This window comes from Acipenser ruthenus, chromosome 17 (genome assembly GCF_902713425.1).
Source record: "Acipenser ruthenus chromosome 17, fAciRut3.2 maternal haplotype, whole genome shotgun sequence".
Classification (NCBI taxonomy): Eukaryota; Metazoa; Chordata; class Actinopteri; order Acipenseriformes; family Acipenseridae; genus Acipenser; species Acipenser ruthenus.
In genome coordinates, this window is record NC_081205.1 from 6,427,515 (window position 1) to 6,437,736 (window position 10,222).

At 40.0% G+C, this 10,222-nt stretch overlaps 1 long non-coding RNA gene across 3 annotated transcripts; it reads left to right on the plus strand.

Moving 5' to 3' along the window:
- Nucleotides 1-23: 23 nt before the first annotated feature.
- LOC117422834 (uncharacterized) lies at nt 24-2,806 on the plus strand. 3 transcript variants are annotated; one of them, XR_009307552.1, is made up of 4 exons: nt 24-348; nt 538-604; nt 1,646-1,761; nt 1,981-2,806. It is a non-coding gene; the product is annotated as an uncharacterized LOC117422834 (long non-coding RNA). The 3 variants fall into 3 exon arrangements; XR_009307554.1 differs by having other exon boundaries at nt 24-151; nt 535-604; XR_009307553.1 differs by having other exon boundaries at nt 24-151.
- The last annotated feature ends 7,416 nt before the right edge of the window (nt 2,807-10,222 follow it).

Below are 10,222 nucleotides of genomic sequence, written 5' to 3' on the forward strand. Positions count from 1 at the left end.
GTATGTATTCATTGGGTATTAGAACAGCCTATCACACTGGTAAACGAAGGCGGGCGTTTGTGTAACCATGGATTCCAGCGACACATCCTGTTTTTGTTGAATCTGTAAAAATGAAAAATCGGCCTTGAATATGTTAATTGCCGTGATCAAAGTAAAGGGCTATCATTTCTATTTTTATTTCAGATCATTTAAATATGAATTTAATTTTTTGGAACGGTTGAGAAATGTGTCTGCTGCTCGGAGCTACTGGTGTAGGAAAGACGCTACTGCTAAAGACTGCAAAATATCCTTTTATCTGCGTTATTTGTAATTTAAAATAATTTGCAACACGAACAGAAACAGTTGCATGTATGTATGCCAATTGAGTGTGGCGATATTAATTAATTGGTTACATGTTATGCTTTTTATGAAGATGTCTGTAGAAATGTTGTTGAGGTCTGCGTTTCTAAACAACAATGTTGTTAATTGAATCTAACAATAGCACTCAGCATAAACAATGGGCCCCTTTGTTTAAATAGTTTGTTTCCTTACAAGCAGATTTTTACGAATCAGTCTGAAGGACAACCACGCAGAGCTGGGGGAGTCACCAGGCACCTTACCTACAGTAAGATACATGATTTTACTGTATGTTACTGAATGTATATCAGAGATGTATAGTATTTTCAACCTGTAGTATTAGGGACTTAAGGGATACATAGTCTGTCCAATTTTGAAGAAAGGGCAAAGTTATTTATGGAAAAAAAACTATTATAATAGTTATTACGTTTTTTATCTTCTGAAAAGCTGGCAACAGTGATTTATTTTTCTCATACAATTTAAAATATACTTTATTAAAGTAACAAAATAAAAAAAAAATTATAACTAGTATTATGGTACTTTTTTCTAGTGCAGATGTGTGCCAAAATCAACCCAACTACTACAGTGTAACTACTTGGTCCCTATTCCTGTCATTATTTATAGTTAATGGTGTCACATGCACATATAAACCCTCTGTAGGCCAGCACAACCACATATGCTGTAGAGTTTGTACACCGCATTCCTGTCTCCTCTAATACAGTGTACTGTATATTTTTTAGGTAGGTACCAATCTGACAGATATCGTAGTCCACAAGATAAAGATCACTGTGCGAGAGCTGGGGGGCTGTATGGGGCCAATATGGCCCAGCTACTATAGAGACTGCTCTTCTGTTATTGGGAGTGCTGTTTTTCTGTTTACTATCCAATTAGAAAGTTCCTACCTTTTCTTGTTTTGCATGGCTTTTAATCTTATGAAACGGCACAAGAACCAGCAGCAGCATCTGTCTTGAGAACTACAGGAGTGGTATAATGAAGGCACTATTTAGATTATCTTCACTCTCTGTCACCCCTTTCTTCCTATGGTTTTAACCCCATGAGAACGTAAGAACATAAGAAAGTTTACAAACGAGAGGAGGCCATTGGGCCCATCTTGCTCGTTCGGTTGTTAGTAGCTTATTGATCCCAGAATCTCATCAAGCAGCTTCTTGAAGGATCCCAGGGTGTCAGCTTCAACAGTATTACTGGGGAGTTGGTTCCAGACCCTCACAATTCTCTGTGTAAAAAAGTGCCTCCTATTTTCTGTTCTGAATGCCCCTTTATCTAAATGATTGGATGTTTTATTCCCCAGTTCATGATAGATGCTGCCAACACAACCCAGGTCTCCTCCTCATGCATTCAGCTTCTCTCTGTCCTCTCGGCAGAAGCATTGGAAAGCACCTCCATCTTAATACTCTTCAATAAAGTGTAAGTGGCACACCTTGTTATTCCAGTGGAGTTAACTGCATAGCACATTTTCCAAACGCATTGCAATAAGCACTGGGAAATCCAATTCAATTACATATTAAGTAAACTAGTATTTAGTTATGTTTGTATGTTCCTGGCTCAACTCAGACATGGTTGCTGTTCTCAACCACTTTTCATGTGACTTTTTATTTTATAGTATTTTGTACTGTGCACTTTCAGTGACATCCTTTGCCCTATGTCCCTTGTGGAAATGAAGTCCTTGTTCAGACTCGATGACATCATCTGTGCTAGGCAGCCAATCACCGTGCTGGGAATAAGTGCCTGCAATGGTCAGGGCCTTCAGGACATCCTAAAGTGGCTGCACTCCATACAGGAGTAATAACCTGAACCCAAATGGACTGTTATAATGCATTGAAGTGGCTGCTACTGCACATAGACCAGCAACAGCAAATGAAGACATGGAAAAGACTGCACTGACTGCCCTAGCCTCCAAAGAGCCCAGATCAGAACAATAAAGAACAGCGGTTTCCATCCTTTACCAAGGCGGGACCAATACCTGCTTGGGATCAAGTGCTGTAGCTCTGTGATTGGTCTACCGGAATTCTTCTTACCTGGGTGTTTAAATGATTCTGGTTGGGATCTATCCACCGATTTGTATTCAAATGAACCCAAAGCTATGAGACAAACACAAGCCCAAGTTTGCACACTCTTTCATACTTGTTGTAACTGTACTTTACATTAAGATTGTACATTTGAGATAAAATTGTCCATTTGGGGCAGCAGTGTGGAGTGGTGGTTAGGGCTCTGGACTCTTGACCGGAGGGTCGTGGTTCAATCCCAGGTGGGGGACACTGCTGCTGTACCCTTGAGCAAGGTACTTTACCTAGATCGCTCCAGTAAAAACCCAACTGTATAAATGGGTAATTGTATGTAAAAATAATGTGAAAAAAAAAATGTAATTGTATGTAAAAATAATGTGATATCTTGTAACAATTAAGTCGCCCTGGATAAGGGTGTCTGCTAAGAAATAAATAAAAATAAAAGTCTTATTTATAAAATATATAATTGTTTGCAAGTTTAAATACCTCTGTCGTAAAGTATGTCATCAATTTAAAATGTATACTGTTTTTTCCTAACACATAGTTCAGACAATGCATGCTTTGAGTTTTTTAGACATTTTCCAACCAGGGTAAGATAAGGTGTGGTAAAAAGCAGAGAAACTGTGGGTAATGTTTTAGACATTACCAGCAAAATCTAATATAAACTAAAGACACATTGTGTATCAAGGTTACAAATCTCAAACTAAAGGTGCTTAGTTGCTTGCCTATTTCTTTATGATAATCAGATATTGAAGTACAGGTTCTATTTATTTTCTTTTTTAAGCACAACAGGAGAACTCAAGGTTTCTCAGATGTTTGTTGTCTGTTTATTACCTCAGTAGCTAACACTTCCTTCTATTCAGATGAGGGAATTCTCTGAACTGTGTGTGTGGCGTATGTGTGCATGCATCTAAACACTTACTGAAAGACATACAGCCTATGGTTGAAAATCGGGGTTTACATTATTACTTGATTAACTAATGACATAATTAATTTAACATTTTTCAACTTCAGGCCACATTTTGTGCACAAACTTAATATAATTTTCAATCACACTAAAAGGCAAAACTGGCCCACCCTTTGTCTGCCCAGAGTCACAGGAAAATCACATTACCATAAATATATTGCATTTCTCATCTCAATGAAGACATTGAGAGACACTAGTCAAAACATTTGTCAGTATTAGTAGAACAATGATGCAGTATTTAAGAATGAATGTAAAACAGGACTGAGACAACACTGTCTACCAGTACTCTACCTGTAGTAGCGCAACAGTTTCGGCTGGTGACAGATAGATTCATACATGCTTTAAAATAATTCAAACATTAGAAAATTAATTTAAACAAAAAGTCAGTGAAGCCTAAGCACCATGCAATAATTACCTTTTTTTTAATTTTCATTACATGTGTCAGTCTGTCACTAAGAAAATGTCATTTGATCAAATATATTATTTTTAAAGGGCGCTCAGTATTCCAATATACTATACTTCTGCAAGCAAATACAGAGCATTATTTAAGAAACAAGGCGAAAAACTGATCCAGTCACCTTACTGCTAAAAAGACATGTTGCACTTGAGAAGGCACAGGGAAGAACAACTATGCTTATCCCAGGACATGGTTTTAAACATTAGAAATACATAGAATAGCAACATTGAATATAGTTATTATTTATTTCTTAGCAGATGCCCTTATCCAGGGCAATTTACAATCGTAAGCAAATACATTTCAAGTGTTACAATACAATAAGAGCAAGATAAATACAATGACTTTTGTTCAAGCAAAGTACAAGTGTAACAAAATACAATTCAATAATACAGCAGATAACAGTGATAGTTACATCAGGGTATGATTAAATACAAAATACTACAGATTAAACACTTGGCAGATTACAGTATTCTGAAGTACAGGATTAAATGCAGTAAAATAGGGGGCAGATAAGAGCAAATAAAGTGCATTTAAGGAAGGGTGATAGTGTCCCAGGATAAAAACAGAGGAGTTCTACAGGTGCTGTTTGAAGAGGTGAGTCTTAAGGAGGCGCCGGAATGTGGTCAGGGACTGGGCAGTCCTGACATCTGTAGGAAGGTCATTCCACCACCGCGGAGCAAGGGTGGAGAAGGAGCGGGCTCTGGAGGCAGGGGAGCATAGCGGAGGTAGAGCCAGTCTTCTAGTGCAGGCAGAGCGGAGAGGTCAAGTGGGGGTGTAGGGAGAGATGAGGGTCTGGAGGTAGCTGGGTGCAGTCTGGTCAAGGCATCTGTAGGCTAATACAAGAGTCTTGAACTGGATGTGAGCGGTGATCGGGAGCCAGTGGAGTGAGCGGAGTAGTGGAGTAGCGTGGGAGAAGCGAGGCAGAGAACACCAGGCGGGCAGCGGAGTTCTGGAAGAGCTGGAGCGGACGGGTGGCGGACGCAGGGAGGCCAGCCAGGAGGGAGTTGCAGTAGTCTAGGCGGGAGAGTACCAAGGCCTGGACCAGGAGCTGGGTAGCGTAGTTGGTGAGGAAGGGTCGGATTCTTCAGATGTTGCTCAGGAAGAATCGGCAAGTGCGTGCCAGAGTGGAGATGTGCTGGGAATAAGAGAGGCAGGGGTCCAGGGTGACTCCGAGGTTCTTAGCGGAGGAAGAGGGAGAGAGTGTGGTAGATTCCAGAGGAACAGAGATAGAGAGATCAGAGGAGGGGGAGGAGGAGGGAAAGAAAAAGAGGTCAGATTTAGAGAGGTTGAGTTTGAGGTGATGCGAGTGCATCCAGGAGGAAATAGCAGACAGACAGGTAGAGATACGGGAGGAGATGGTGGAGTCAGAGGTGGGGAAGGAGAGGAAAATCTGAGCATCATCAGCATAGAAATGGTATGAGAAACCATAGGATGCGATGAGGGGGCCCAGGGAGCGGGTGTAGAGAGAGAACAGGAGAGGACCCAAGACTGACCCTTGGGGGACTCCTGTTAAGAGAGGGTGAGGTGTGGAGGTTGCTCCACGCCAGGTTACCTGGTAAGTGCGGTTGGAGAGGTAGGAGGAGAACCAGGCCAGAGCAGTGCCAGAGATCCCCAGTTCAGCGAGAGATGATAGTAGAATAGAGTGATCAACAGTGTCAAAGACAGCAGAGAGGTCGAGGAGAATTAGGACAGAGGAGAGAGAGGCAGCTCGGGCAGACTTAAGTGAGTTGGTGACAGACAGGAAGGCGGTTTCAGTGGAGTGAGCAGAGCGGAAGCCAGATTGGAGAGGGTCGAGCAGAGAGTGGTTGGACAGGAAAGCAGACAGCTGGCGGTGTACAGTCCGCTCGAGGGTTTTGGAGAGGAAGGGTAGGAGGGAGACAGGATGGTAGCTCTGGAAGGAGGTGGGGTCGAGGGTAGGTTTTTTGAGGAGGGGAGTGATAGAGGCTTTTTTGAAGGCAGAGGGAAAGAGACCAGAAAGTAGAGAGGTGTTGAGAAGGGAGGAGATGAAGGGAAATAGAGCAGGAGCAGCAGCTTGAAAGAGGTGAGTGGGGAGGGGGTCCAAGGCACACGTGGTGGGTTTGTGACCCTGGAGCAGGGAGGAGAGGTCAGAGTCTGAGAGGGGAAAGAAGGTGGAGAAGGAGGGCGAGTTAGTAGGGGATGCAGTGGGTGTAGGGGTTGGAGCAGGAGGAGGTGCGGGGGAGGGAGAGGTGTTAAAGAGTTTGCGGATATCTGAGATTTTAGAAGAGAAGAAGGAGGCAAAGTCATCAGGGGAGATAGAGAATAGTTTAGTGTGGCCAATTGTTTTTAGATTTTCCTCCCCAGTATGTTCCCTTACCGCAGTAGTCCCCACAACAGGAGGACTGAAGGTCAGTGGTCATGCCAATTGTCTCGCCTCTACCCCTAGGTGCTTCAGTGCAGGTGTCAACAAGCTAGTGGGCCCTGAAGGTTTCTGCTTTGAGCTCATCAGGTGCCTGGCCAGTAGAGGACTTCTACCCAGATGATTTTCCCTTCCCTCGTAACCTGAAGGAGCGTAAGAGTCAATGCAACACCCCTGGTGAAATCCCAAGCAAAGACTGTCAGCTTGGCACAGCCAGGACATGAATCGGCTCTCCCCTGAATGTATGACTCTGCATACCAGGTGGTTGAGCATTTACCAGGTGAGATTTCTTATTGTACCTTTCATCTCATTTTATAACCAGGTTTCTTATTACTACCCTAAAGTGTTTTTTTTTTTTTTTAAACATGTTAACAAGCTTTCACTCCTATCAAAGCAAGGTCTAATTGAATGCTAACCAAACCCCTCACCCACACACCCCATGTGTCTTAATCATACAAAAATAAAGAAACTGCTTATTTATGCCACATTCTAGTTCTCAATCCAAAGAACCTAAACAAAAACAAAACCCCAAAAACTAATTACATCGTCTCGTTAGCTACAGACAGCCTTTGTCAGCCTGATTAAGAATCAGACTATGCATTAAAACGGTTGAGGTTGAAGTATTTGGCAACAGCTTCAATAATTTGATTGTGTGTCATGCCTCATGAATATCCATGGCCTATAAGATGAAAAAACATTTTCTCTCAATTGCGTTCTCTTTTAGCAGCTCTTATTTGCTGCACGGCAGGGAGGTGATTAACACGAGGTGAATACAGTTGGATGTGCTTTGCTTCGACCACCGTTAGTTTATTTCTGTTTTGACTTTTGTTGTAGCCGGCCCATTCACACGAATTTCATGGAACACATATAAAGTACTGCACATGCCCCATACTGTGTATAAGATAGTATGATATATATTTAGTGCATTTATATTCCTGTGTTTATTCACTGTTTTGGGGAAAAAAAATTTAAATAAAAAAGTTAAACATTCATTACAGAAGCAGGCCAAAATCTAGTTCTAGTTTACACAAACAAAATATTAGAATCTTCAGACTCATTATACTTCCATTTAATGTGCTTAATTAAAACAGAAATATATTTACATGTATCCAACATATTATCTTTCCAGATGGATCAAGAGTTTTTGACTGGCTTCCTGCACCTGCACCTGCACCCACCTTGAGGTTAGGGACTGTTCAGGCAGAATCATCTGTTTCTGGAAGTTTAATGTACCATGGTTGATTTATAGTCATCAGCATTGTTCTGCAGAAATTGATCAACATTTCTGTAGGCTTCTATATATACAGTAGCTGCATACATGTTAACTCCTTCTAGGAGTAAATATATTCATTTCAACCAATGAGATTAAGATATGTTTTACAAGAGAGGTCTGTTCATGCAGGTGGAGATTTAGAACATTACCAAAGCACACCGTTCAACATGTCAGCAGTTGAATAAACATTTTATAGGTATAGACTAAACACTATTATCAATGCAGGAACATTACTCCATCAATTTCTGTATACTTTTTGATTTCTATACATCATGGATTTTATCAGAAGCTGCAAGTTTCTAAAAAACTCAACAAACCATCTCAAAAGGGGTCTTCCGAGCCACCATGTAGAGGACAAGCCCATTCCCGATCACACCCAGGAGACAGATGCTGACTGTTGGCATGATCATGGTGGCACAGGACCATTCATTTGCTGAATAGAAGTAGCATCAAGATTATTGTAATAGTTTAAATAATAATAATAATATTACAGAGGGCAGATGACTGCTGGAGTATTGAATATGATGAATATGATAAATATGGCTTGAGCAAGAGGGAATATTTAACTTGGTGTTATTCATCTGCCCCACAGATTCTGTAAAGTTAGGTGGCACAGAATGTCGAGTAGAGCAGTACAAATCAATAGTTTGAATTGACACCCAGGTGAGGGTCAATGGGGTTACATTCTAATTGAAAAAACAGCAGCTCGGATTGCTGATCTCCACATTGCCTCCATGGAGAGCAACATTCAATTGTTTCAATTATGGTGAAAGGTGAATAAGCAAAATCAACACCACTGAGTGTGTGTAGTGATTAAAAGCTAGTGCAGTGTGGTTTTACACAAACGGTACAAAATTCCCTGTAATGGGAATACCGTATATAAGCTCACCCAATGTAATGTAACTGATTATGAAAAAAAGAAAAAAAAACATTATGCAACTGCATGTGTCCATTTTCTCAAATCACACAACTGCAATTCTTTAATTATCAAGGAGTATATATTACTAGGGCATGCTGTCTGCCAATAAATTTAAGAAACTACTTGCCTACAAACCCCAATCAAATAGACACAAAATTAAAACAGTGACAGCTGATGGAATCTGGTATTATTATTATTATTATTATTATTATTATTATTATTATTATTTTATTTCTTAGCAGACGCCCTTATCCAGGGCGACTTACAGTCGTAGACAAAGTTGTAGTACAATAAATAAACATTGTTAACTAAACATTTGAGTTTGATGAAGGCCGTCTGGCCGAAACGTTCCTCTGTTCTCAACTTTGTTCTTTTTAAATAATAAAGAATAAAATAATGGAAATTTGATCTATGATCCATTATTATGGAGTTGCACCTCTACTTGCATCAATCGTAGTTTCAAAATACACAAATGGAAAAACTCAGCAATTTATCATGCAAGCATCAATTAAGTGTCCAGAAAAATAAATGGGTGAGAATTTTAATCAAACACAGCATGACATCAAATTGATTAATTATGTGTCTGACGCACAAAAAATGTCCTGTGGTTCTTTTTAATGCATTCCTAGAATATGGTTTCTTTGTAACATGTTGGGGTCAGCAACAGTCGGCTGACCCTTTGGGAGTATTGTGTGAGCTGCTAACAAGAATCATTAAAATGATAATAACTTTCAGTCATTTAAATGTGACGTACCAGGGGGAAATTAGAGTGTAGAATTGAGATAATTATGTGTAATTCCAAATTGTAATTCCAATTTACAGTTGTAAAGTATGAACTGTTAACTGCATCTCTTATCCTGCAATAAAAAATGTTTTCATATGATTTTGCGATTGGAGAATTAAGAGGTACAACAAAAAAGATCCAGATTGAGAGGATTAAAAGGTAGCTCCATTTCTAACAATACAGAGTGAGATCTGCAGTTACATTTAATGCTATCCTGCCAACACAGAGTAAACCTTGAAGACAAATATGCAACAAACTAGGTTTAATGGCAAAAAGCATAATAATCAAACATGAACTTGATCATGCTTCACTTTACTGTGGCACTCTGCCATGTATTCTGTAATCTATAAAAGATGCATTTCCCTGCTGAAAGTCAGTTTCAGTCACAAAAGGCAAGACAGAAAATCTTATACCAGGTTTTCGGCTCTGGGTATACAAAGATTGCTCAAATCGTTCTCAAGGCACACTGGAAAACAGACTTTCACTCCCAACTTCCCTGGAGGAATTAGGAGTGTTAATCATTGAGGAATGGTCACAGGACATTAAGAGACCTAGTACTGGCTACCTCTGTCTGTGGCAGGCATTTCTAATTAGTTCTAATTGTATGCATTGCTTTTTATCTGACCCTGACAGGCAGGGGTTCGTCCCTGGTTAAGTACTTAGCTGGTTATATATCACTACACGATGCGTATCATGATCAAAATGCCAGGGACTGATTTTAAACTGCTTCTGTGTCTTATTTCAGAAAATAATCTAAATCTATCCCAGGATATTGAAGTAGAATTGAGTGGTAAATCAACTTTACAGTAAACAACCTGCAACTGTTAACCAATTCTATAGGATAGATATGCAATAGTGCTAAAAATCACCTAAATACACAACCTCAACTTTAACTTTGAATACATGCAGCCTGATGAATATAATTTCAGTTTTAGCTACACACTATGCATGCTTACATGGCATTAGCTTTTACAAGGATGTAAGGCTTTAGAGTTTTTAACCTCAAATATTCTACAGATCAGGTTATGCTCTGCTCTGCAGAATTAATAAATTTCTGAGCACTGAAGTTTAAAATTGAAAACAGT